This window comes from Papio anubis, chromosome 11, assembly GCF_008728515.1.
Source record: "Papio anubis isolate 15944 chromosome 11, Panubis1.0, whole genome shotgun sequence".
Classification (NCBI taxonomy): domain Eukaryota; kingdom Metazoa; phylum Chordata; class Mammalia; order Primates; family Cercopithecidae; genus Papio; species Papio anubis.
Window position 1 is genome coordinate 9,844,120 of NC_044986.1, and position 27,253 is coordinate 9,871,372.

The 27,253-nt window shown below is 48.4% G+C and overlaps 1 long non-coding RNA gene across 2 annotated transcripts; it reads left to right on the forward strand.

Moving 5' to 3' along the window:
• The first annotated feature begins 46 nt into the window (after positions 1 to 46).
• On the forward strand, positions 47 to 25,509 carry LOC103887794. Of its 2 annotated transcripts, none has more exons than XR_002524493.2 (5): positions 47 to 174; positions 11,243 to 11,381; positions 13,755 to 14,141; positions 15,785 to 17,321; positions 25,454 to 25,509. It is a non-coding gene; the product is annotated as an uncharacterized LOC103887794 (long non-coding RNA). The 2 variants fall into 2 exon arrangements; XR_002524494.2 differs by lacking the exon at positions 25,454 to 25,509 and adding an exon at positions 20,050 to 20,359.
• The last annotated feature ends 1,744 nt before the right edge of the window (positions 25,510 to 27,253 follow it).

Genomic DNA, 27,253 nt, shown 5'->3' on the forward strand with positions numbered 1-27,253 from the left:
TGCCAGTGGAGGATGATTGATGATGTCACAGAGTGCTGCCTAGAGCAGAAGCCCCAGAGGAGGGGGCTCTGAGGCCTAGGGAGCTCCGCTCACCACCCGCCCACTGGAGACCTCATGCAAGCAGAGTCTAAAGGCACCATGTTGGGGTGGAGTCACTGCTCACTTCAATGAAAGGTCAGAGTCAGAATGAGCTTTAAGAAATAAAAAATAAGGGGCTGCTTTAGGCGCCAGCTTTATAGAATCAGACCAGTCCAGAATAAGCAAAGGGCATTCCTTTTCTCTTCAGCCAGGTCCAGGTTATAAAGAGGGAAGAATAGTGATGAGGTACAGCAGAAAGGATATGGTATCCAAAAGTCATAAAGAATATGGACAAGTGAACCAGGACTTTAAAACCCAGGACCCTGGGAGAAGGAAAACATCACATGCAATGTCTAATTCAATACGCACAAATCTTTGCATGGTGGATATTTACCTAGGATAGAATTGACACTCAAAAAGGAGATCGTCAATATTTAGTACCACCCAGCTGGGATTAAACCCAGGCCTGTCAGACTCCAGAACCAGCGCTTTTCCCAAGAAATCATGTGGCTTCCTGCAAAAACTAGAAAGCACTTTTTGGAGCTTGAAGGAGACAGTTTTAAAAATGAAAGGCGGTTCTGCTTCATACAGTGTGTAATGAGGTGCCAGGGTTTGTTTTAATGCTAAGAACCAAGCATAAGCTGAAAATAGACATACATTCAAGAATATTTTCATATGGTGCTCATGCAGATGCAGGGGCCAGATGACAAGGAAGGGGAAAGGGAAGGGGGAAGTGAGGAAGGCGTGGGGAGCCGTAGTGAGGCCCCATTCTCTTCTATTGTCAGCCCAGCACATAATTTATATCTATACCTCCTGTCTATCTACCTACCCATCCATCAATATAGATATGCCTTTAATTGTTTTTAAATCATCTTAAAATTCCACTGGTAAAATAATAAGTTTAAAATTAACAGTTTTGGCCAATCATTTTTGCCAGGTGGGTTTGGAAATATTGGGGCACTCACATGAACCTGCAAAAAGAAAGAGTTCCCCACCCTGCTCTGACTGTACCTCTGTGCACCAAACCTTCAGCATGGCATGAGCACCTGGGCGTTTTCAAGGCCCACAGGACACACAAGGGCCGTGTTTGCTTCTCTGCAGGAGCCCAGGTTTCACCAGCTCCTTCAAAAGTGGGAGTTTGAGTGATGGTTGCTGGAGCAACACAGTGACTCTCCCCACCCACAGTGTTGGTGCTGTGGTTGGCGGAGGGGATGCTGTCCTTGGGCTCAAGTCTTGTTCCACTTTCTTGCTTTGGGTGGTTGTGGGATCTTCTCAGAGCCCTAGATGAGGTCAGCAAGATGGGAAAACAGCACTCCTTTTCCAGGATTTGGTGAGAACGAGTGAGGTGCTGCATTCAAACTGCAGGATATGAGATGCGTATTGATACTGGGAGAGAGAGATCACAGGGTTTGTAAATTTCCACTCCACCCCACGGTGCATCTTGAAGCTGCTCACACTCGGGTCTTCCATCCCAGGAGTGCCTGGCAGCGCTGGAAGACGGGGAGATCAGGAGCCCTGCAGTTTTATTAGCATGTGTGACTGGGGCTTTCCCTCATTTGTCCTAAACAAAACAACTTGCAATGGTGAAAAGTCAAGGAGTTCAGAAAACAGTGTTTTGCGAAATACAATTCTTAGTGAACTGGGAGCAATATGAACTGAAAATAAATAAATAAATAAATAAATAAATAAATAAGAATTGTCATAAAAATGAATCTACTGAAACGAAAGAGGACAGAAAAGCCTCAACCTCAACAATGTTTCAAATTGAGTCATAAAGTGAATTCCCAAAATGCACCAAAAGCACGTGCTACCAGCCTGGAGCCCGCCCTATACCCTTGAGCCACTCCGTCCCACCCACCATCTAAGCTCCCCGTGATGGCAGCTTCTAGGCTGTCCAGAGCTCAGTGCCAGGCCTAGATCGCAGCCAGCTAGTTCCTGCCCTTCTCCCCATGCTCTCCCGATCTGACTCACACTAGTTCCTTAAAGTCTGTGCTGTGCTCTCTCCCACTTCCATCCCCACTGCATGGAACACTTTTCCTTCTTCCGACATCACCTTTCATCCTTATCTTTTACCTGGGAAAGTCCTAGCAACCTTCAATTCTTCCAGCATCAGCTTGAAGTCCTCTCCCCTGGAGGTTCCATCCCAGCATGGCAGGGTGCCCACAGGTGCCTTCCAGTAGCACCTGTTCTGTGGTCACCTTGCCCTGAAACCCCTTCCAGGCTGCCAACCATCCACAGGACTGGCCCACTTCTCCCCACTGCACCCCTAATGCCGAGGTCGGCACCTGGTGCTTCATAGCTCCTCAGTAAAGCCATGTTTGGAAGGGGTGTTTGCCACTCCAGGACTGTGCCCTCTCACTTCTGGCAGGAGAAGTCATGAAAGTTGTTCCTTTCAGCCTCTTCTCACTCAGAGGAATGGGCAGAACACAAGCCCCCATATGTTGCTTTCTAGCAGTCTTAGTGAAATTCCCCAGAACTCTTTCCAAATCCACAGATGAAGACAACTTTATTATGACCTTTCTAGAGAGCCCTGACCTTGCCCGACATTGCTGTCTGAGCCTCCGGTCTACACCAATCCCCAAAGCACATGGCAGGGCAGCCCAATAACCAGCCACCCCTTCTCCTTCCCAGCCTCCCCGTCGCCTCTAGGGCATAACCAAACTGTGGCCGTGTGGCTGGGAGACATTTATCACGGAATCACAGCTCCGGGACACAGTCTCCGTGGCTGTGACGTGATGACTGTGTATTTCACGCCTCTCAGTTTCCCAGCTGGGATTCAGAGATTTAAAGACATGGGAGATGTATTTTTAAATTTATGAGAGGGCCATTGATTTAATTAATTGTGCCCGAAGAGTGCAGTTAGTCACAATAAGAATTCTTAAAGGCGAAGGGGACCAAAGGAGGCCAGACTCAATGGTTTGGGGCGGATAAAGCTTGTGTTTCTTCAATAAAGCCATCTTGCTAAGGATCTGGGCGTAGAACAAATTCTTTAGAGGGCATGTCCATAGGCAGATGATGCACCCACAAGCATTTGGGAAAACACCCAGTTGGGGAAACACCCACCAAAGCAGCTCTTTGAGAAACTCCATGTAATATGAGCCTTCAAAAAGGACAAAAACCGATTCATCTGCCAGAGGTAGCCTCTCCTTTCACGCTGGTTCATTCTGTCGTCTGATTGGTGCTGGCTGGGCCGGAGCCCATTCCACTGGATTCTGGGAATTAAGTTTTCCCCAGCAGCTACACTAAAGACAATATACTCCCGTCAGCTGACCAAGTGCCACATTCGTGCACCAAAGACACCTGCAGCCTGTCTGGTCCAACCTGTGAATTTTACAGACGGGAAAACTCAGTCCTGGAGGTCTTTCCTGGTGAGAGACAAAGCTAGGGTCAGAATTCAAGTTTCCTGATCCCATTCAGAGCTCTTTCTGCTGATGGTACTCTCTCTCTCGGCTGGGAGGGCCTCAGCTAGTTTTTTTTTTTTTTCAAAATGTGCAATTATTTTCTTTACTTTTGGACTTTAACTCTTGCACAGGATGTTTTAAATGAACTTAGGGTAATTTCTGCTGGAATTACCACCTCTTTTTCTTTTTATGCACTTAAAATGACATCGACATTTCACTTTGATATCTTAAACCCAGAGGCTGGGCCTGAGCAGAGACACAGTCCCATAAACACCAAGGTCGAGGCTGGGGTGAAATCACTTCCACTGTCGACTGAACTCCATATCTTTGTTCTGGAAAATCTAATGGAGAACCCAGGAGAGAGGACAGCAGGGAGGAGAAGGCAGCCCTAATTCAGAGGCAGATGGCACTTACAACTTTTTACTTACACCTATAAGAGGAGTCTGTCAATATCAGAGACATGCTGGCTATCATCTGGATATGATCCCCCAGATCATCTCCCATCAAGAACTCTCAGAGAGGGCAGGTGCAAAAGCCTGAGACTTCAGAGTCAGAACTGGCAAGTAGCATTGCTTACCTCTGAAAACCTTTCTTTACCCTATGCCACCTATCCAAGGTCATTCCTATCCCCCAACACGAGGCTTATCTCCGTTCTTGAACACCGATATCACAGTGCGGGCTGGGTGTCTGCTAGCCCATCTGACTCCCCACTGGGCTGGGAGCTCTTTGAAAGCAGGGACCTTGTCTGTGTCGTTGTATCTTACTGTTCTAGCAGAATGCCTGGCACATAATATGTGCTCAAGAAATGCCAATGGCTTGAATGAATGAACAACCTCAGAGATCTGGCTCATTCACTCACTTTATAGAAGAAGAAACTAAGGTCGAAAGGGGTCAAGTGGGAAATTAGAAGTGGAACCAGAGCAAGGATCAGGGCCCCCACCCTGACTTCTCTGGACTTCATATCTTTGCAAATTTACAAGGAAGCAATAAGGGTTAACCTGAACCGTTTTGTTCTGTTGTCCCAGCATCATGCAAACTTCCTCTTCTCCACCTCCCACTCTCCATCCCACTGCCAAGACCTTGGAAATCCTGCAAGTTTTTATGCAAATGACCTTTGAAAACTAAAAGAAGCCAATGTTTATTTTTCATTCAAAGGTCCAGATGGGTTATATCTGCTGGGCCTGGCTGTGCCCCTGCTATCAGATGGGCATGCAAATGACCCCACTAGAAACGACCTAGAAGAGAATAGCTCTGTTTCCAAACACACAGACATTTGCCTGGACATTTCCCTAACTCATTTCCCTTTTCCATTTCAAACAGTGTATGGATCTCACAATTCCCCAGCCTAGTAAAATTCTAACAGCAGGTAGATAGAGGCCTATTGACTGGGAAGAACTTAACTGCCTTCCAGCTAGGCAGTGATAAGTGGCCCTACCTCGTCACCTCAGCACCCAGAAATTTTAATGTAGCAAGAGCCCCAGTTTATCTAAGAAAAAAGAAGAGGGGCCATTTGCCATCATTAGGGACCCAGGGGTACCTGCGAGGAAGCCCTTTGATAAAGGCTCTTGAAAATAACCACTCAAACCAAGAACCATTGCTCTAAGTCATCAGTTCAGAATATCAAGATGAGAGTTTTTTAAATGCTAGCTTTATCCCCAGTTCCCAAATGCCTGTGTCATTGGGAGGGCCTAATGACCAACCTCTGAGCAGCACGAGATTACTCCAGGCCAGGACAGGTAGACCTTAACCCACAGGCAAAGCACAGGCCTTCCTGTGATGCCACTTTGAAATGATCTCAAGCACTTACATAGTTTACTACGTGAATGACATATGTTTTACTGTGTATTCCACGCTCCCTTTGAGAGTGGGACATCTCATCAGATCCTCTGTGGGAAAACTTGGAGTGAACTCGCCTCCTCTCCGGAATGTGACGTCAGACCTTATCAGAATTCCCATTTGTGAGTTATGGACCTCAGCTACTGGACTTCAGAATACATATTCTGTTTCCAAGAGTTCAATGAGCATTTGGAGAGCTTAGGCCATGGCAGGCTACACTGTTGGCTGCTTCAAAAGATAACCAGTGTGTCTGCCATCACAGCTGCTTCTCCAACACCAAGAGCTCAGGTGCAACCGGGCAATGGCCTGTTAGCCTCGGGGCTAATCACTGGCTCCAGTACAGTCCCCTGGTATCGAGGGTCCTTACACAGGACCTCCAGATCTCTGCCCTTGTGGTTGAGCCAGCTTCTCCGAGAGCTGCTTGTAGGAAGGTATACCCCAACCTTTACTTAGACCTTACTTTCCCCAGAGAGGCCTGCTTCCATCCTAATTGAGCAACCAGTCTGTAATAATTTTGGAACCCACTCACTAAATGGTTAATGTACTTCATCTATCAAGCAGATTCCCTGTGAACTTTCTTCTCATTATTCTTTAAGCATCGTGAAGCTAAGAAGAGATTTTTGTGTAGGGCAATATGCTATGAAATTCACAAAATCATACTTTGACCATCTCTTTATTTCCACTATATATAATATTCTCCCTTCCCAGAAAAGACCTATGGGCCTTGTTTTAGGGTGCCTGGGACCCAATATGGATCCTGAAGAGAAAACTGGTCACAGGAAGCCACCTCTCTGAGCAGGAATATGATGATATATTTACCATAGGACCCAACAATTTCACTCTTAAGTCCAGACAAAAGCTATACACCAATGTTTAGAGAAGCTTTATTCATATTAGCCAAAAATGGGAAGTAATGCAAATGTCCGTCGATTGGGGAAAAGATAAATTGTGGCGTGTCCAAGTAAGTGAACACTGCTTGGCAATAAAGGAGGAAACTACTGATGACTGTAACAGGAGTGAATTTTAGAGCATTATGCTAAATAGAAGCTCAGGCTTGGAGTGGAAGGCTGTAAAGGAGTGTGTTAGTCCATTTTGCATTGCTGTAAAGGAATATCTGAAGCTGGGTAATTTATAAAAGAAAAGAGGTTGATTTGGTTCATGGGTCTACAGACTTTACAGGAAGCATAGCTCTGGCATCTGCTTCTGGTGAGGGCCTTGGGAAGTTTCCATTCATGGTGGAAGTCGAAGGGGGAGCAGGTGTGTCCCATGGCGAGAGAGACAGAGAGAGAGAGAGAGAGAGAGAGAGGAGAGAGAGAGAGCAAGAGAGATGCCAGGCTCTTTTAAATAGCCAGCTCTCACGTGAATTAATAGAGCCAAAACTCACTCATGACCACAAGGGCAGTACAAAGTCCTTGAGGGATCCACCCCCATGACCCGACCACCTCCCCCCAGGCCCACCTCCAATGCTGGGGATCACATTTCAACATGAGATTTGGAGGGGATGAATCCAAACTATATTACTTTGTGAGGTGATGGGAATACTTTCCATCTGATTATGGAGATGGTTGTACAACTGCCTACATGTGTCAAAATTCATCAAATTATACACTTGAACTTGGTGAATTTTATTGCATATAACTTACACCTCAGTAAGAATGATTTTTTAAAAGAAGAAATAGTATCATCATGGTGAGGTTATTTCTGTTGAATTCGAGATTAACCTTCTCTGAGGATTCTCATTTTCTACCTCAACAATGGTATTCAACACAGACCAAAAAACGTCTTCCTTACAGAGTCACAGGACAGGAGTGCCAGAGAACAAGAATGCTTCCCCCTTTTAACCCAGGATAAGCTGTTCATCCCTGTGGAGGGGAGAGAGTGGAGAAGCCCAAGTTAATACTCAGTTCTGTCACTGACCAGCTGGGTGAACTTGAGAGTCCAACTCTGAATTATCTTATCTGTGAAATGCCAATAAAAATAACACCTCCCAGGGTGGAAATAGCTCAAGTGTCCTTCAGCAGATGAACAGATAAACAAATTGTGGTCTGTGCACACAATGGAATATGACTCAGCCATAAAAAGGAATGGAGTTCTGACACATGCACCAGCATGGATGAACCTTGAAAACATGCTAAGAAGCCAGGCATGAAAGTACAGGCATTGTATAGCTCCGCTCCCATGAAATGTCCAGAACAAGTACATCCATAGAAGTAGAAGGCAGATTGGTCATTGCAAGGCTAGGAGGAGAAATGGAAAAAACTCTTCAGTGGGTACAGGGTTTTGTTTGGGGTGATGAAAATGTTTTAGAACTAGATACAGGTGGTGGCTATAGAACACTGTGATGTACTAAATATCACCCAATCATTCCCTTTAAAATGGTTAACTTTATATTATATAAATATATTATATAAATTTCATCTCAATTTTTAAAAGTAGCACTTCCCTCCTTGGTGCAGGAGGGATGGAGACGATGTGTAAGACGGGAATCACCTCCGCGACGTGCCACTGAGCTTGCACCCCGGCCTTTCTTTGGAGACTCTGAACTCCTGTGGCTCGTGTGTGCCGCCTCCCCTGTGGGAGGTGACAGCAGCTCCTGGAGGACCGAGATGGCAGCCTCCCTCGCCAGTCCAGATCCCAGCCTCCAAACCTCTATCCCTGCTGCCCCTTGAATGCTTCCCCCTCCCTGGAATTAGGCTTGGACTGGAAGATGAGCCACTTAGGAAAACAACATCATTTGTGTGTCATGAGCCCTGCCCTGGCCCCCAAGTGCCGACATTTGATCTCTGTCCTGTGACCCCAGCTGTGACCCATGCCTAATCCCATGGCCATGCCAACAGCAGCCCAGACCTGTCAGGAAAGCAGCTTTCCCAAGGAGGCCCAGACAAGCCTTGACTCCTGGCAGCTTTTGCCTTTTGAGGAGCCTGCTAGACCAGGTGTATAGAGCACAGTGCAGGATGGCCCAGGAGATTTTTAACAGGCTCGTAAGGAGGGGACTAATTAGTATCTCATCAGAATCTTATTAGTGCAGGGACGTATTGAGGAATAGTAATCCTTATTCATTAACACTGTTTTCTAATGGAAATCAATGAGAGGCTCTTATTCTGGGTGACTTTCTGAGAGCAGCGCTCTGTGCAACTCTGAAGGGAGGGCTCAGACTCCGTGCAGGCTCCAGAAACAGAGAAGGAGGGTTTGGCCTGGGTCTTCCTGATGTCCATGCCAATGAAATAAACACCTCAACCTCCCTCGCCTGTGGATTATTTCGAGACAGGGTCTGCCGCTGAAAAGGAAAGGCCCCTTTGGATGAGACGCTGTGTGCATGACACAACCACTTAACCCTTCCATGGCCTATGACTCCCATCATCAAAGTGAAAGGCTTGTGCCAATAGACCTGTCCCCAAGGCTTCTTCCAGCTCTTTCTGTGAATCTCATTCATCATATCCCGAGAAAGTGCTGAACTTTCATAAAAATCACTGGGCACAAGGAGGGAAGGTCCAGGCTAGAGAGAGAAACTTGGGCATCATTCCCTTATCACAGGTTAGGAAGGCTGTCAGGATCACCAGGCCAGGCCAGGCCAGTGGACCACACAGGGTTCTGGACCCACTCCCAGAGTTTCTGCTCCAGTGGGCTGGAGGAGGGCCGGAGAAGCTGCAGCTCTAACAAGACCCCAGGTGATGCTGGCCGTTGGTCTGGGGGCCACACTTTGAGAACCACACTTTGGATAGAGGAAAGGGGAAGGGGAGAGGAGGTCCCTATGAGGCCAGGAGCATCCCTGAAGGGTCAGGGTGAGGGAGCAGCCTTTGAAGGAACAGGCAGGGCGGTTCCAGAGAAAGGAGGACCAGAAGGGGTGGAAGTGTTCCCCCAGAGGAAATGGAGCTTCAAAAAGGAGGTTGTGCCCAGTGTTGCAGAGACGCTGAGCACAAGGAGGACCAGAAACAAGGGGAGAGGCAGCCAGCAAGGCTCCCCACAGAGGGCGGCAGGTGCAGGCCCAGGAACGGATGAAGGTGGGGAAGAGAGGCACTTGCCCACTCTTTAAAAACAAAAGATCTGCTTCCTTGACTCAGCCGCATTTCTGACACACGTGGTCTAGGCATGACATTGAACTCTCTGGCCCTGACTTACAGAAGATCCATGCAATACTGCAGTTCTCAATGCGGCTTTCTCCCTGGAATCCAGAAGGAATGCGACTTGCTCAGGGACACACGAAGAGACAGGGCCCGGATGTGAGCCAAGGTCTGGCACAAGTGATTCCAATCCCACACCTCTCAGTCAGGCCAGGGGGTAGGCGGGCATCATGAAGTCCCCATCTCCAGGGGCATGTCCTTGGGAAACAACCACCAGGCTCGCCCACCTCCTCTGTTCAATGGGCTAATGGTGCCAGCCAAGGGCTGCATCAGCTTATGCCGTGCAACCACCCTGCACATGGAGAAGCATCACAAGGCACTTTCAGCATTTACTAATGGACCCTAGAAAATGTCTCTCAGCTCTACCAGTGATGATTAAGGCTGACCACAGAAGCCAAAACAGTAACATTTAGGATTTTGTAGGTCAGTCCTTGCACGGTTGCTCAGGCCAACGGGCATAGATTGGTGATGCTGAATGGCATTTTCTTTCAAAGCTTAGCCCGGCAGAGCCCTGGGGCAGGACCTTGCAAGACCATTGTGTGAAGGAGGCCAAGTCCCTTGGGGAGGTGCCAGGAAGCTGGGTTAACCCCGAATCCCTGCAGATCAGCAAAGGATGCCTGTCAGCTGAGGAGCAGAGGAAACTTTCCCTGCAGACTGCCAGGCACCAGGGAGCCTAAGAGGTCACTGGCCTGGGACCCCAAGAGCCAGATGTTATCACAGGCTTGGCTCGTGAAACCCGAGCCTGGACACCCTCCCGGCCCCTCGCAGCACAGATGACATCCTGGGGCAGGCGCCAGGCAGAGATCAAGGCAAGGAGCTGTTCCTGGCCCGGGGTGCTAGGGATGCAGACCAGGGCTGGCAGTCACTTCCCTCTTTCCCCTCCCCTCCTTGCTTCTCCCTCGGCCTAGTGCACCACACCATTGCAGGCACACTCTCCCCCCTGCCCCTGAGCCAGAGGGAAATTGCCAGGCAGCTTCCTGGTGATGCTTAGGGATTTCCCTAGGGTGTTGGGCTGGGATGCAGGACAGAGATGCAAAGACAGGGCAGGGAGATGGAACCCCAGCAGAGCTGCTCCTACCTGACCCAGCACCTCGGCTGGACTCAGATTCCCCTGAGGTCCCACTTGGGCACCCTCCCTTCCAGCCCACTGCATGCCACCTCTAGTTCATTCCAGGTCAGATGGAGATGTCTGTTTAAGCACCTCTCTCTCAGGGAGGCCTTCTTGATCTCATTGATTAGGTCAGATCTGCCCGCTATATCACACTCTCCTATGCATTTATCTCTGCAATTATGTGCTCATTAATACCTCTCTCTCCCGCTTACAAGAATCTCTGACATGTGGGGTCATGGCTACTTTGGCATGGCTTTACTGGTGAAACAATGGTGAGCCAGACACCATGGAGGTGTGGACAATACCTGTCTACACCACACTCAGCCTGGACACTGAGAACCAAAACCACACTTGTCTACATGAACAGCTCTGAGTCCCATTGTCTTCATTAGCATGACTTGTCTTTTCTGGAAGCCTCTTGCCCAGGCAAATGACTTGATTGTTCATTAGAAAAACTTCCCCAAATTACATCAACTCTTCAATGGGAATCATCAACAGACAGTTTTCACCCTAAGACACTTCAGATCCTTCACTCCCAAAATACTCACCTCACTGTTTCCATCAATCCTGAATGGTTGTATAATGATCCTTAGCTAATCCTAATTCAGCCTTCCCACACTTCCCACACTGAAAGATCCCCCCAAACCAAACTGTAAATTCTCAGTAAATTCCAACCTTGCCTTCTTCTATTCCAGAGGCTATAAAAGCTCTGTAGAGGTGGCATTCTTTCCTACCACAGTGAGCAATCAACAGCTTTGTGTTATCAACAGCTTGTGTTGGTGTTATTTGGGGAACCAGCATTCAACAGAGAAATTCGTTAAGCATTGTGGAATGGTGAGTGGATGGGCAGATGGATGTGTAAAGATGGATGGATGGATGGGTGGATGGATGGGTGGGTGGGTGGATGGATGCATGGATGGATGGGTGGGTGGATGGATGAGTGGATGGGCAGATGGATGTGTAAAGATGGATGGATGGGTGGATGGATGGGTGGGTGGGTGGATGGATGGGTGGATGGGTGGGTGAGTGGATGGATGGGTGGATGGATGGATGGGTGGGTGGATGGATGGGCAGATGGATGGGCAGGTGGATGGGTGGATGGGTGGATGGGTGGGTGGGTGGATGGGTGGATGGGTGGGTGGATGGGTGGGTGGGTGGATGGACATGTGAGTAGATGGATTCGTTACTGGATTCCTACCAATGCTGATGAAGCAGGCTTCAGGTCTGGGCTGAGGCAAGGCTGGGGTAGGCCCCACCCTGGTGTCAGGAGCACAGGAAGTCTGTCTGATGGGAGAAGCAGCATTCCCTCGGCAAGGAATCCCCTTGAAATTATAAAAGTTAATTCTCAAATAGCAAATCAGGATGATTTCAGTTGAAATTTGCAACTGAAAAGCCCCATTTGAAAACAGCTCTAGAGCTGGCTGCCCATCCTGACTGGATATGATGCGTGTAGATCAGTATCAAATTAAATTTCCCTATTGTGCCTTCTCTGTGGTGGGCACAATGCAGGGTGTTTCTATCCCCTATCCTCCTCTTGGTGATATCCTTTTCAGCTTAAATTATACAGAAGCAAATAATTATCAGGGCCTTCTGTTTACCCTCCTTAGAAGATTTAATTTATCCCAATAAACATGGGGAGGCAGACGTTGTGGATTTGAAATAACATATAATTTACTTCTAACAAATGCTCGGGGTCTGGGAGAAAGCCCATTCATCAAGCCAATCTGAATCCCAGGCAGCTTACCAAAAGGACCTTTTGTCTAATTGTTTTCCATCACAAACAACATGTGGGGAGGAGATTTAGGCAACATTTCCAAACACTGTAAGCAACATAATTATTGTCCTTAGCAAACCTGACGATAGTGTTAGAATCACAATGGCAATTTATCTGCCTAATCCCCCATTCACTATGGCCCATCGCAAGTATCATGTGGTTGAGGAGGCATTTAATAACATTCAATTCAAAACCCTAGATTTAAATAACATTAAGGTGGTGACTGGGGCCCAACAAAACCCAGGAAATCCAAAGGGGGCTAGGGTACCATGCTCGATGCCTGGCATTCGTCCGAGGGTGCAGGATGGCAGAGAGTGGGCTCCAGGTCACCACTTTCTTTCTCTGAACCTGGCACAAAAGACATCAGCACCAAAAGTCGGCAGTGGCTGAACTCAGCGCTACCAACCTGTCTGTCTGATGCCATCCAGGAGGCTGTCAGCCTAGTTTGTAGCTCTTTCTTTCTTTTTTTTTTTTTTTCCCAAGAAGCAATGGCATGGCTTCAACTGCTCTCCATGGACCTAACTCTGTCCTGAGCTCCAGATCTTGGTACCTAACTGCCCACTGGACATCTCTTCTGATTATTCACTGACGCCTCAAACAAGGCTGTCCAAAATTCAACTCCTTGTACACCTCTCTCCCTTGCTCAATTTGCTCCTCAGTAAATGGCCTTGCCATACACCCAACCACCCAAATGCAAAACCTGGGGGTCAGACCTAACCTCTCCTTCCCTCACTTACTGCATTTTCACTTGGTCAGCAAGCCCACTTGTGTCTGATCCCTCCATATTTCCCACGCCCAACCCCTCTTATACCCCACCTCATGGCCACTTCCCCCATCCCAGCTGTCATCTTTCACTGTGTTACCATAAACCCTCCTAGCTGGGTTTCCTGCCTCTAGTCTTTTTCTCTTCTAACCCTTTTTTTTTCTTTCTTTTTTTTTGGGGGGACAGTCCAACACTGTTGCCCAGGCTGGAGTGCAGTGGCACGATCTTGACTCACTGCAGACTCCGCCTCCTGGGTTCAAGCAATTCTCCTGCCTCTGCCCCCTGAGTAGCTGGGACTACAGGAACGCACCACCATGCCCAGCTAATTTGTTTTGTATTTTTAGTAGAGACGGGGTTTCACCATGTTGGCCAGGATGGTCTCAATCTCCTGACCTCATGATCCGCCTGCCTCGACCTCCCAGAGTGCTGGGATTACAGGCGTGAGCCACCGTGCCCCAGCCTAACCCATTCTTTTCAAGACAGCAGATATAAAATGTAATTCTCTAACAGCAAATCTTTACTACTTTGAAGAAAGACACAATTCAAAGGCAGTGTTTGAGACGTAGTGGGGAGGCATTCCCTTGTTTGATAACAGCAAAGACTCTGTTACCCTCAGGGTCAAGTCCAAGTTGACTATTGTTTTCCTCTCATTCTCCCCCATTGTCTCCAGTGATACTAGGAGTTCTCCACATGTGCCGTGTCCATAGTATCAAAATCAAGAAGATTCAAACCCAGGGTGCTATACGTTTCCATGAACTTCCCCTCAGAGCAATCGGGAGCAGGGTGTGCCAGGAGAAGGACTCTGGGGTGTGGATTTCATGCTAGTCCTTCAACCTCAATCAGCTTCTGGGATTTCCACATGGAAGAAGATATGACTCCCACTAACAAGAAGAAGACTGATTCTGCCTCTAGGCCAAATTCCACAACCCTTATGAGAGAGAAGTGTATGAAGGACTAAGGAATAGAGAAGACACAGGTTTTGAACTCATGAACTGGGTTCTCATTATTGGGTTCCTTACTTCCCAGCTTGGTATTGCTGGCTTGGTATTGCCAGCTGGTAAGTTATGGAGTCTTTCTATGCTTCTGTTTTAAAGTAGGGGGTGGTACAATGAGATACCATCTCACGCCAGTCAGAATGGTGATCATTAAAAAGTCAGGAAACAACAGATGCTGGAGAGGATGTGGAGAAATAGGAATGCTTTTACACTGTTGGTGGGAATGTAAATTAATTCAACCATTGTGGAAGACGGTGGCAATGCCTCAAGGATCTAGAACTAGAAATACCATTTGACCCAGCAATCCCATTACTGGGTATATACCCAAAGGATTATAAATCATTCTACTATAAGGACACATGCACACGTATGTTAATTGTGGCACTATTCACAATAGCAAAGACTTGGAACCAACCCAAATGTCCATTAATGATAGACTGGATAAAGAAAATGTGGCACATATACACCATGGAATACTATGCAGCCATAAAAAAGGATGAGTTCATGTCCTTTGTAGGGACATGGATGAAGCTGGAAACCATCATTCTCAGCAAATTAACATAAGAACAGAAAACCAAACACCACATGTTCTTACTCATAAGGGAAGTTGAACAACGAGAACACATGGACACAGAGAGGGGAACATCACACATCGGGGCCTGTTGGGGGGTGGGGGGCTAGGGGAGGGATAGCATTAGGAGAAATACCTAATGTAGGTGATGGGTTGGTGGGTGCAGCAAACCAACATGGCACATTTATGCCTATGTAACAAACCTGCACGTTCTGCATATCTGCCCCAGAACTTAAAGTATAATAATAAAAAAAAAAAGTGGGGGGTGGGTGATAATAGACCCTGTTGCCTAAGATTGTTATGAGGGTTAAATTAAAACTCGTTACCCCTGTCAAGCTGGAATATAGCCCCTGTTAACTTGGGATCCCCCTTCTTTGGCTAGCTAACTCCTGCTCTCCCAATAGAATCCTATCTTTCATGTCCCATCTCCTAGGACACCCCCTCCCCTCCAGGCCTGGGAAGGATTAGGAGGGCCCTGTCCAGTGAATTCCTTGACCTTTCTCATTCAAGTCTGGTTGCTTGTTCGTTCATTTGCCTTTCACAGGGGACCCTGAGCTCCATAAGTGCAGGGACCAGGGCTTGCTTGTCCATGCATCTCTGGTACTTGTGACATGTCATACTCAAGACAGCTGAAGCCGACCAGCTGAACAGAGAATGCCCTGGCAAAGCACCTCATGTGGGCCACAGATATCAATGGACAACCTCCCCTCACTGTCCTCTTCTCCTTAGCCGCTTGTCAAAAGCCTGGGCCATTTTTTATTCTGTGTCTTGAGGTCTTCAGTACATTTTTTTTTTTTTTGAGTTGAAGGAAATGTCCCACATTTAACAGCTGTAACAGCCTCAGTCACACATACATGTGTGGGCTCTGGGGGTCACAGCTGCCTGTGCCTTCACTGACTTAAGGATGCAGAATGACAGGGTCAGTTTCACCAGGCTCTTCTTGGAGATGCCTTCCTGGGTCCTGGGGTCACTCTCTGTGCAGCGAATTCCTCTGGCCTGATAGCAGGTCTCATTGCTCCTTGGCAGTGCAGGTGGAGGAAGCAAGCTGTCAGCTGTCATGCTTTAAAAAGGAGATCGGGGCCGGCTGGGCCATCATGATTCTAAGCAGCCGTGTGTGTCTTTCTTTTTTTGCAGGTCACTGGGTGGTCAGGATGGTGGATCATGGGGGCAGCACCCACATAAGGATGACACGTGGAGTGAAGTGGAATGGAGTGTCCACCTGCCTGTGTCCACCCAGTGAGGCTGCGATGAGCCCCTGTGGATGGATGGCTGGTGACACTTGGGAGCAGCCGCAGACAAGCTAGTCACTCAGAGACTTAGGGCCTCACTGGGGAGGCGTGAGATTTCCTTCAGTCCATGGATGCCAAGTGAACACCACTCTGTGCCCATGTGCAGCACTGACGACAAAGAAGACAGACCCCAAGAAAGGGCTGGTGGGGGTTACACCTTGCCAGGAAAGTTCCTGGGACTGGCAATGAGCTAGACTCCACCAATTGGCTGTGTGACTTGAGAAAGCAACTTAATCTCTCCAACCTCATTCAATTCATTCAATGACTGCTTATCAGGTACTCGCTGCATGCCAACCATTGTTAGATACTTTTGATGCAGCCTTTTCTACAAAATAAGGTTTTTTTACCATCTACCTAATAGGACTGATGTTAAGTCCATAAGACATAAAGCAATGACCATAGTACCTGGCCCTCAATTAAGATGAGTTATAATCTCCTACTAACATACCTCTCCTTTTGGAAGTTGGGGATTGGGGCGTGATGGATAAGAAGCAAGTCAATTCAAAGCGTGGCATTCAAGAGAAAAAATACCTAATGGGTGACAATAGCAAATTCCCAGCCATTCTGCTCTCTTTTTTGAAAAGAACAGACCAGGCAGGGCTTGGAATGACCAAAAGTTAAGGCAACGAGTGCGGTGGCAAGGACACCAGGCCTCCTCTGCCCCGCTGTCTTGCTCTGTGACTTAAATTAAAAGCTTTGCCCTCTCTGTTCCTGGCTTTCCCCATTTGTCAGAGGAAAATAATATCTGCCCTGCTTAGTCCTCATGGTAGTAACATAAAGCGTAAGAACGTATCTTAATGTGGTGATGTAAACCTTAAGTTATCTATGATGCTTAAGTTAATGTATCCGAAAGTGCTTTGAAAAATACAAACTGTCTTAGTCCATTTGGGCTGCTATAACACAATACCTTAGACAGGGTAATTTATAAACAAAGTTGTTGCCCACAGCTCTGGATGCTGGGAAGTCGAAGATGAAGGTCCCAGCAGACTCGGTGTCAGGCGAGGGCCTGTTCCTCATAGATGGAACCTTCCACCTGTCCTCGCATGGTGCAAGGGATGGACAAGCCTCCTTGGGCCTCTTTATAAGGGCACTGATCCCACTGATGAGAGTTCTGCCCTCATAATCTGATCATGTCCTAAACGACCCACCTCTCAATACCGTTGCATTGGAGACAGGTTTCAACATAGCAATTTTGGGGGACACAAATTCTCAGACAACAGCAGATACTACATGCAAAGTAAAAATGCTGCTTTGACAGTATTTCTAAGGTTTTGTCACCATATCTTAGTTTGTATTACCTGAAGGCAGGCCCTGAGACAACGGATCGGCTGCAGATTGATTATTTGGGAGAGGATCTCAGGAAGCAGGAGCTTGATCGTTTGGTAAGTGATGACAAGAAGGGGAAAAAACAGTCAGGGATGTTAATGAGCAGGGTACTGCCTTGACCTCCCACGGTTTCATAAACCTGGGCCAGTGGACTACCCTTGAAAAAGATTGTCATCAAACACAGCAGCTTCATTTTCCAGGAAATCCACTTCAGTGCTCCAGGGAGTAAGTCGGCAGTGACTGCTCACAGCAACAGTTTATACACACGTGGTGCTTTCCATGTGCCGAGCACATTCCATGGGCAACTGCCACGGGCAATTAGGGCACAGTCCAGCTGGAACACTCAGAGGAACTGTGTGCCATGCACCCCGGAATTATCCTACCAACAGGCAAGCAGGCTGGGGTGTTTACTTATCGGATTCCAACCCTTGTGGGTTGAAGGTCATGCCTAGGGCAGTTAAAGCTCCGGCACTTCTAGGCTCCTGAACATGAACTGAGCATACTCCCAAATACGGGCTGAGAGCTTTCCTGTGCCAGAGAAAGCTCTCAGGCCTAGAAGCAGAGAGACAGCGTCCTTTGCTGCTGCAGAGAACTGTGAGAATGTATGCCCCAGGGGACATGGTGTCTGCCATACCAGTTACTCCCACTCATATGACAATACTATAGCCAACATATTTTCATTACTCTAGCGACACCTTGCTTATCCAGAGAATATTTACTCAACAACTTTAATGCTCAGAAAAATTTAAAAAACAACAAAGAGATGAAATTAGGTGTCCCAAAATCCATGCACTGAAGTGCATTCGACAGAAGCTTCTGCTTGCGTACCATGTGCCGTGGGTTAAGCCCCAGAAGTATCCTGGTGGGTGAGGCAAAGGTGCCTTGCGCTTGAGGAGTTCACCTTTTAGCGGGAGAGAGCACCCCCTAAATTTGATATGTACTAAGGATAAATCAAACAATGGGCAGAAATAGCGAAAGGAGAGAGTGGGAGAGCCTATTGCAGTCAGGAATATTCATTGAGGAAGTCACTTTTAGGCTTAGAAGTAAAAAATGAGGAAGAACCAGCTATAAGAGTGGGGCAATGGGTTGCTCTGGTACTAGGAGGTCGCCTGTGTAAAGGCCCTCAGCAGAAAAGACCAACAGTGAGGAAGTGAAAGAGGCTCAGTGTGGCCAAAGTGGGTTAAAGCAAGGAAGAGAGTAGTCAGATATGAGGTTGGAGAGACAGACAAGGCCAAATCACACAGGGCTGAAAGAGCTATGGGCAGGGTTTGGGCTTTATCCTTGGGGGCAATAGGGAGCCACTGAAGGTTTAAAGCAAGAGAGAGAGCTGCTTGGATATGAAAACCCCAATGACCACTGTGTCTTCTGAGTAGTGAAGATCTAAAGAAGGGCAGGAGAGGGAGGGGAGGCCAGGTTGAAGGCTGTGGATGGAACCCAGGCTAGAGAGGTCACTATTTTAGCCCTAAATGAACCCTTCCAATCTTCACCCAGAGGTGACTTACTGGTAATTTACACTTCGGTCTAACACCACGGTTATCGTGGCTCCTAATCCTGAAAGTAGGACTTCCTTGACCTCCCACAGTTTCATAAGCCTGGGCCAGTGGACTACTCTTGAAAAGGATTGTCACCAAACACAGCAGCTTCTTTTTCCAGGAAATCCACTTCAGGGCTCCAGGGAGTAAGTCAGCAGTGAGTGCTCATAGCAACAGTTTACACACACACAGCGCTTTCCATGTGCCGAGCACGTTCCACACACTCTGAATGCAGTAACTTATCCAAGCCTCACAAGAGCCTGGTGCTGCAGGAACTAGTATTAGCCCATTTGATAGAAGAGGAAGCTGAGGCATGGTATGATGAGGTGACTGGGACATAAACCCAGACTGTTTGCCTCCAGAGGGCAGGCTCTTAATTCCAACTCTGCTGGCTTCACATTCATTCTAACTGAGTCAACAAATGTAGGAGCCTCTGAGATCTGGCTGCCTTGCAGACCCTGTGCTGGAAGAGCTGGGTGTCTGGTGGTCTGAGATGGAAATGAAGATGTTAGGGAGCGTGAGCCAGGCAAAATGATCCCCCATGGTATTCCTGTCCGGGTCACGTGCACTGGTTCACTAATTTGTTGGGCTTTTATAAAGCACCTCCTGTGTACGAGGTACTGTGCTGCGGATTGGACATGGGACAACCTGAGGAGCAAAGGTTTCAGAATCCCAGTTCTGCTCTGCTACCTGCTAGTGTCATGACCTTGAGCTGGTCGCTTAACTTCTCTAAGCCTCAGTTTTCTTAACTGTAAAACAGGAGTTTCAGGGGTTGGGATGAGGAAATAAAAGAAGGAAGGAAAGAAGGCAGGGAGAGAGGCTGGGTGTGAAAGCAGCTTGCAGGCTGTAGAGGCTGCACAGCTGTGGGTTGAGTAAATTCTGCAAAGGCAAAGTACTCGTGAGTGAGGAGCTTGCAGCCTGGGCTTGGGAAATCGTCTCCCAACCCATCTGGCTTTTCAGCTCTTTGGGAAAACAAAGCTGACAAAAGTTTGCACTTTGTAAATGTGAATTATTTGGGCCTTAGGCTCTCAGATGCACAGAAGTAGGTGAAACTTTTCTTTCAGCGGATCCAAATTTCCTTCCATAACTTGAATCCCAGTATGTCCTATTTGCTCCCAGTGAAATCAGCTTGATTACTACCAGTGTCAGGGACCTCACTGCCTACAAGGCAATCCCTTCCATCTTAGTCATCCTCTTGTGAGCTCTCTTAGGTTGTATCTTAAATGGGTTGCTTTTCTTATGCCCACAATAGATTGCTAAATGAATGGGCTTTCTGGGTACCTTCTACTCAACAATTAAAGGTCGGAGGAAGGTCAGGTGGCCAAGGAGAAGTCCCAGTCCAGGCCCTCACATCTCTCGGATTTAGAGCAGCATGTTTTAATAAGCACATGATTTATGAGGGCCGTGTGCTCCCTCGTTATTTGAAAATGGTGACAGTGGCTTTCTTCACGTCAGCTGAGAGGATGAATCCCATCCCCCTTTTGTTTTTCTCCATATTGTGCTCCTTTTGGGGAAAGGCCACTTCCCAATAAATAAGTAACAACAAATCACAAATAAAATAACACCGAGTCCTTTCCATCGTCGAGTCACATATGATTTACCAGGATTGAAATTCACAACCTGCAGCGTCTGAGTAAGGGGGGCAGAGGGGACAAGCTCACGGAGCCTTCACATTATCTGAATCCCAAATATGTGCCTCGAAGGGAAGGGCTGAGTTTCTATTCTCCAAGAGAGGAGAATCAACAGAGAAATAATGACAGTGTGCAGTGAAGGGAACGAAATGAATAAATAAGCCCTCCATGAGCTGGATTCAAACATTTATTTTACATGAAAGGGGGCTAATGACATTCAATAGGATAGAGGAAATCAAAGAGTCACAGCCAGCAGCCACCCTTTTAAGCCAGATTTTGAGCACAGTCCCCCAAGGGCTGTTTCTACCAATTTTCCAATAAATCACGCACTGACTTTTAGAAGAGACAGATATTTAATTCGTGCATTAGAACCACAGGACCATAACCAAAGGCTGTGGCCCCGGCGTCCCAGGTTCTTCTTACTTAGTCCCTTAAACCACCCGGCTATAAAATGACGGGTTAATTGGGTAATTAAGCATTGGGCAGACTGCAGGATGAGGAGCTGATGGCTGACCTCAGGGGCCAGGATCAAAGTTCATGGGTTAAAGGACCTGGCCCATGTGGAGCCCATAGCTTCCTCTTCTACTTCAGGTAGTTAGATTATAATTAATTAAACAGATGGATCTATCCAGAGGTTGAGTACCTGAGAGTGGCTCATTACACACCTCCTCCCAGCTTGTCCCAGCTGAAGTCAGTCTAATTTGCATCTTGAGGGCAGGAGGCAGAGGAAACACAGCGCTATCAAGGCTGGTCCTCCAGGCAGCCCAGGTGGCACGGGAAGGATATCCTCATCCTGATGGGAGCATTTCAACTCCCAGCCCATACATGACCTATGCACATACTCCTCCTTTATCTGCTAATTCAACAGCTTGTTCACAGCAGACCTGGATGATACAGTGGGGCTTACAGTCAGTCCAGTGAGAGGGGAAGATGGCAAGGAAGTAGCACAACCCTGATCAGCTTCCCAGTGGTAGAGTCCAGGGAATGGAAAAGGCCAGCAGGTTCAACACGGTTCCCGGAACCCAATGTGTGCATCTGGGGAAGTGCCCAGTGTCTACTCTCCTAGAGGAAAAACCCAACAGAAAAAAAAGGGCCAGGCATGGATCACGCCTGTAATCCCAGCACTTTGGGAGGCCGAGGCAGGCAGATCATGAGGTCAGGAGTTTGAGACCATCCTGACCAACATGATGAAACCCCATCTCTACTAAAAATACAAACAAAACAAAACAAAAAAAATTAGCCAGGTGTGGTGGCACATCCCTGAAATCCCAGCTACTCAGGAGGTTGAGGCAGGAGAATCACTTGAATCCAGGAGGCGGAGGTTGCAGTGAGCTGAGATTGCTCCACTGCACTTCAGCCTGGGCAACAGAGCAAGACTCCATCAAAAGAAAGGAAGGTATGAAGGAAGGAAGGAAGGGCAGAAAGACAGTGTCTGAGAAGGGGAGGTACCCAGTCCTGATAATGGGGAGATTTTCCCTGGCAGTAGAGTCGGGGGCTTCCTGAGGAAGCAAGGAACCGAGATCTGAAGGAACCAGGATCCCAGGGGAATGGAGGCATCTCCAATGGATGAGGCAGCAGAGAAGAAGAAAGAGAAACCTGGCCAGGGACTGAGGGGTCAGGATTGATGGGGAAGGGAGGATTAGGGCAGGAGAGCCAGGCCAGGAGGAGCAGGCACCACCAGGCTGGCTCCTGGGATTTAGCCCACCACATGAAGGTTTGACAGGCATATGGTGGGTAAGTAACCAGTTCGGTTCACAAGGTCTCAACAGGATCCAAATCCAAGCCCAAAGCAGAGACCTCGGCCCAGCTAGGAGGAAGGATGCTGAGGTCTGGCACCCCCACGCCTCCTGTAACTGAAACAGCACCCCTTTTCCCCACCATATTCCAGAAAGCAGGTGGCTTGGCAGTAGGAGCGGGGAGAGACCAGGCCTGGGAAGGTTTTTAGTCCCTCCCAAGGAGCCCCTGGGGTGACAGCATGGTGGCCCCCGAGCTGTCTTATGGTGGTGGAAGAGCAGGGACTGCACGGAGGAGTCTGCTGGGAGGATGGGGGCTTCTCCTGGCCATGCCTCTTCGGCCCTCTTTGGAACTGAATGACACTGCTGGCACCAAAGCCTTGAGGAGGAGAACCCAGACTGGGCCTCTAGCTCCATCCAGAGCTGGGCACAGCACAGGGAAATGCAATCAACTGGGCTGGGAGTGGGGACTAGGGCCCGTAAACTGCGCCCCATCCTGGCCTGCCTCCCCTTGGCTTGCTCACCTCCCACACTGGAGGGCTGCCCCTCAGGGGCTCCCCCTGCCCTTTGCACCCTCCCTGCCTGCAGGGTACATGGCGCATTAACGTTCCCAAGTTCTCACATGCCTGGCTCCCCCAGACAGTGGGCACTTCACGTTCTCCCTCCCTTCCTACCCTCAGCCTTCAACACAAAACTGTGTGAGTGGCATCATCCTAGTGGCAGCCCAGTTCCCACCTGCCACCTTCACTGCCACAGGAATAGTCCTGCATCAAGAGAAATGGCTTCCTGGGCACATCAGAGCCAGGCCACAGGGAGCCAGCCCAGCACTGCACCTACAGGGGCTGTGAGGCTACTGAACAGCACCCCCCAGAGCCCAGGAGGGCAAAGACAGGCCAGCCTTCTACAGGGCACAGCCACGGTAACAAAGCAGCATCTGTGTACAGATGGGAAGCTCTGCTGCTGCTCTCTAAGCGGTTGGAAATTCTACCCCAAGTTTGCACCATGATAGAAGAGACAATGGAGAGGTTTCATCCCCCGCTGCAGGGTAGAGCGCTTGCCCTGAAACATAAATGAGGTACAGGCATGAGGCTTAGAAAACTCACAAATTATAACACCTCTGAGATACCCATTGTGTCCATGCTGACTCCAGCAGGTTTTCATGTCCCTGCATCCCCAAAACAATAGCTTGAGTAGTCATCAGATGGCCAGAAACCAAAGCCACTGTCATTAAAATCCAAGAGGTGCTATTAATGAAAGTGTCCCTCACTCATTATGTAGAGAGAGCTGCTATTTCCATTTGAAGCCTGCTAGTTGGATAACTGCTTCCATTAAAACAAAAACCTCCCTCTGAGATGCAATTTAACATGCAAGTACTTGGGCTTTCAGACGGGCTGCTCCCGCTGTTGAAACACACACACCTGACTTTCTGGGCCCACAGTTCCCAGAGTCTGTCTGCCCACAGGATTGCCAGGAAACAAGCACGATCTCCTGAATTAAACCTTGCTTGCCAAAAAGTTATCACTAAAGTCAGCAAAGGCATGCCAGGCCAGAAATCCAGCAAATGCCTCAAACGTCAGCCTTTCAGAAACCATTCACTCACTTATTCATGTGTGCACCCTGCCCTCAGGGTTTGAGCACCTCTATGGGGCTGGCCACTGTGACAGCACTGGAATAGTACTGCTAGTCCCACAGATACCTGCCTGCCCACATGCGGTTTCCAGTGAAGCCAGGGAGTGAAAGCAGAAATGAAACCAAGAACAGAACAAACAGATGTGTGGTGGGCGTAGCCCTGGTGCAGAGGCCTGCTAGCCAGCCCATGCCATCAAGGCAGGAGGGGCAAAGAAATCTCCATGCAGAACCCCTGGGAACCAGCTGGCACCAAGCAGAGACCCCAGGGCTGACAACCTTATGTGCTGACAACCTCTGGATGCAGTGAGGTATTCCAAGATGTGCTGCAGTCTCATGAATTCAACTCAAGTGCTACAAACCAATACAAAGAGAAATGTTAGCATGTGCTGTAAAATGGGGCATTTGAAGGGTCAGAAGGCCCATCATGAGCCCCTCTATTTATGAGATGCAGGTTCCTCCCTGACAGTCTGCTGTGAGATGCTCTAATTCTGGAAGCAGTCAGTCTCCTAAAGCAAGAGGAGGTAGAGATTAGGGTCTTCTAACTTGCATCACACTCAGCAACATCGACCCATGCCCACGATGTGGGCCAGGGGTCAGTCACACATTGAACTTCAACTCCCAAGTCCCGAGTTTGCAGTATGAGGGATAATTGGAGGGAAGAAAGGAAGAAAAGAGAGAGAGAAGAAAGAAAGGAAGAAAGGAGGAAAAGGAAAGAGAAAAAGAAGGGAGAGAGGGAGGATGAGGGAGAGAGGGAAAGAAGGGAAAGAAGGAGGGAGGGGAGGGGAGGGAGGGAGGGGAGAAGAGGAAGGAAGGAAGGCAGGGAGGGAGGGAGACAGACAGAGGAGGGAAAGAAGGAAGGAAGGGAGGAGAGAAGGGGAGGAAGGGAAAGAGGGAGAGAGAAAAGAAAAGAGAGACAGGGAATGAGGAAAACATCCAGGGCCATTTTGTTCAGAGACAAGTTCACTGCTTGACACACAGTAGGTCCTCAAGAAATATTTTTTAGAAAAGAAATAGATGAAGTCAATGGCTATGACCTACACCTGCGATAAAATTCCTTTTCGGTATGGCATAAAGCGCCAGGTCATTGATGAACTGGTATTATTCCATGAGCACAAATGATTGCTCCCGAAAGCCATGCAGGTGATAAAGGAACGTGAGAAGCCAAAGCTGCCGGCCTTGGGTTTGGAAGCAGCTGTGGCCTTAATTACGCTGCTTGATTTATACTCTATTAAATCTGTATATAAGTAACCCATTTCTCTGAAAGCATTTAAACCTCTTATATTCCACCAAACACAGTGCTTTTATTTGAAATAAATGTATCCAGCTCTTTGGGGAACATATGGTATATTTCTCTCTTATTAATAATTCAGTTCAAATGAGCAAAAATTAGTTGGTGCAGTTACGGCTGATTTTGTCCTGAAAAGATCTGCATTAATTTTAGACGTTTTGTAAATTGGGCTATTAAATAAAAGCATTATATGTGAATTACCCTTTAAATTTTAAGCAACTTGGTAGTTTAATGGTATTTTCTAGTCAGATTCATTTTCAATCTCTAAAAAATTATAGTCATTATGGTAAGACAAATTCTTAAAAGCTGTTCCTTCTATCCAATTACATATTGTACTAATAAGTAAACTAGAAAACTTTCATGTTCTCCTTTCAGTGTTGTCCTGCTTGGCCACATCTTTTGATAGCATCTGTCTTCTGAGATGTTCCCTGGAGGGAGGTTGGTCCTGACTGAGCAGCTCCCATAAAGAACCGGACTCCGAGGGAGCCGAGTTCATCTGGGAGGGGATTTGTCATGGTGCCCTGCAGCATGTCTTTTGGAGGGTTCACCCTCTGCTGATGGAGAGTCTCCTCACTAAGACTCTGGAGCTCTGGGACTGCAGAGGAAGTCGGCAAGGCCCGACCAGGCAGCTCTGCTACGAAGTCCGAGGGAATTCCTAAATGGCCAGGGAGACGGTACTTTTAGGGAGATGAGCACACAGCTTATCAGCTCTGCAGTCCAGCCTGTCAGAGACCCCCAAAGCCAGGCCCACTGGTGGTCCCTCCCCAGCTTGCCCCAGAGAGGCAGGGCAGGTTCCCAGGGGTCGTCTTCCCTGAGCTTTTGTGTGGTTCTGTCCCATTAGGGGAGCCTGGTAAAATCAGCAGGGCTCTGGGGTCTGGCTCTAAGACTGGCCAGCTCTGAGGCTGGCTGGCTGTGTGGTTTTGTGGCAAGTTGCCTAATGGCTCTGAGACTTAGTTTCCACAACTGCAAAGTGGGAACTCTCGTGGGCTGTTGGGAGAGTGGTCAGGAAGCCCCCAGCACATCCCTGTCACGTGACAGTCGGGGAGCTGCTGGTCACCTTCCTTTCTCTGCCTCCCAACCTGGCGTTTAGCGGTATCCTGGCTTTGGGTTTTTTTGCAGTCCAGCTGATGGTGCAGGCACAATACTTGCCTTTAGTGGACATGACACTGTGCTGCCTGACCATGTTCCCAAAGCAAGTGGATCATGGGCAGCTTGCCCTGGCCCCAGGAGAGTGCACACAAACTGTCACCACCTGCACCTCAGGACAGCAACGGCAAGATTAGAATACCTGTTCACCCCTTCTCCCAGCCCCCAATTCCTTCCTGCCTCAGGCTGTATGTTTTTCCACGTGGGTGGCTGGACATGCTGAAACAGGCAGTAATGCTGCCACCTTTATGGACAGCCAGAAGGAATAGGGAGTCCCTGTGGGGGTCACACCCAAGCATCCAGCCCAGCCTTTCTGCCTTACCCAGGCTGCCTGGCATGGAACTTTCTGGAAGGGTTGGAAAGTGGAATAGGCAGGGGGATTGAAGTGGGGCAAAAATCAGTCCTTACAACCTGCCGGCAACTGTCAGCTCTCCATTCTTTGGGAGTACATCTACTCTTGCTGAGCAATGCAAGTTGCCGCCTGGGGCCAGGACAATAGAAGAGACAGCTTCAGAGCCACAGGAAATCCCAGAGTTCAAGGAGGGCCACACAGGGAGGATTCCCATTAGACAGATGGGGAAAGTGAGGCTCTGGGAGGGAAAGGGACCCCCGCCCCAAGGTGACACAGGGGAGTCTGGGAACCACTCTGGGGAGAGTGTTGAGGTAACAAGTCATAGAGCCCTCTTAGGTTCTGGTTTTCTAAGAAGGGCCTGGTCACATGACAGCCCCTGGTAGCAGCGGAGAGTAGTGTTCGGGAACATGGCTTCTTGTGTTCGACATCCTGGGGTCAAACCTGGGCCCTGCTGCTTGCCAGTATGTGGCCTCGGCAGGTGACTCAATCTCTTTTCTCCTCATGTTTAAGATGAGAAGAATGCTACTGACCTCATAGATCAAATAAGTTAATACACAACGTGCTCAGGAACTCAAAACCTGAGCCAAGGTTTTTCAGAAAAAGAAATAAGTAGTGCAAGCCACCAGGTGGTGTCCACATGCTCCGCTCCTAAAGTGCTGCCTCTGAAGCATCGCCTG